This window comes from Lipotes vexillifer, unplaced genomic scaffold (genome assembly GCF_000442215.2).
Source record: "Lipotes vexillifer unplaced genomic scaffold, Lipotes_vexillifer_v1.1 scaffold443, whole genome shotgun sequence".
Taxonomy (NCBI): domain Eukaryota; kingdom Metazoa; phylum Chordata; class Mammalia; order Artiodactyla; family Lipotidae; genus Lipotes; species Lipotes vexillifer.
Genome location: NW_006779163.1, coordinates 431,836 through 432,194, shown reverse-complemented (window position 1 = coordinate 432,194; position 359 = coordinate 431,836).

Genomic DNA, 359 nt, shown 5'->3' with positions numbered 1-359 from the left:
CCCGCGCTCGGGGTGGCTGGGGCCCCAGGCCGGCCGGGTCCTGGGGGAGGGGCGGGCCCAGAAAAGGGAGTCCTGTGTGGGTGCAACGCCGGGATGGAGCTGTGGAAGGGGCGCTCTGGGGGGACACTCTGGAAGGAGGGAAGCTGGGGGCGGGGTCCGAGGGAAGGGAGGGACGAAAGGGTCCGGGAGGCCTGGGTGTCTCGGCGCTGAGGGTACTAGTCCAGGGGGGCGTGGTGGGGCGCAGAAGGAGGGGCCGGGCCGAAGTCCCAGTGGGCGCCGAGGGAGACCAGGAAGGTCTGGGGCCCAGGGCCCGGCGTGGGGGGCGCGGTACCTGCAGAGGCGACGCAGTCTCGGAGCCG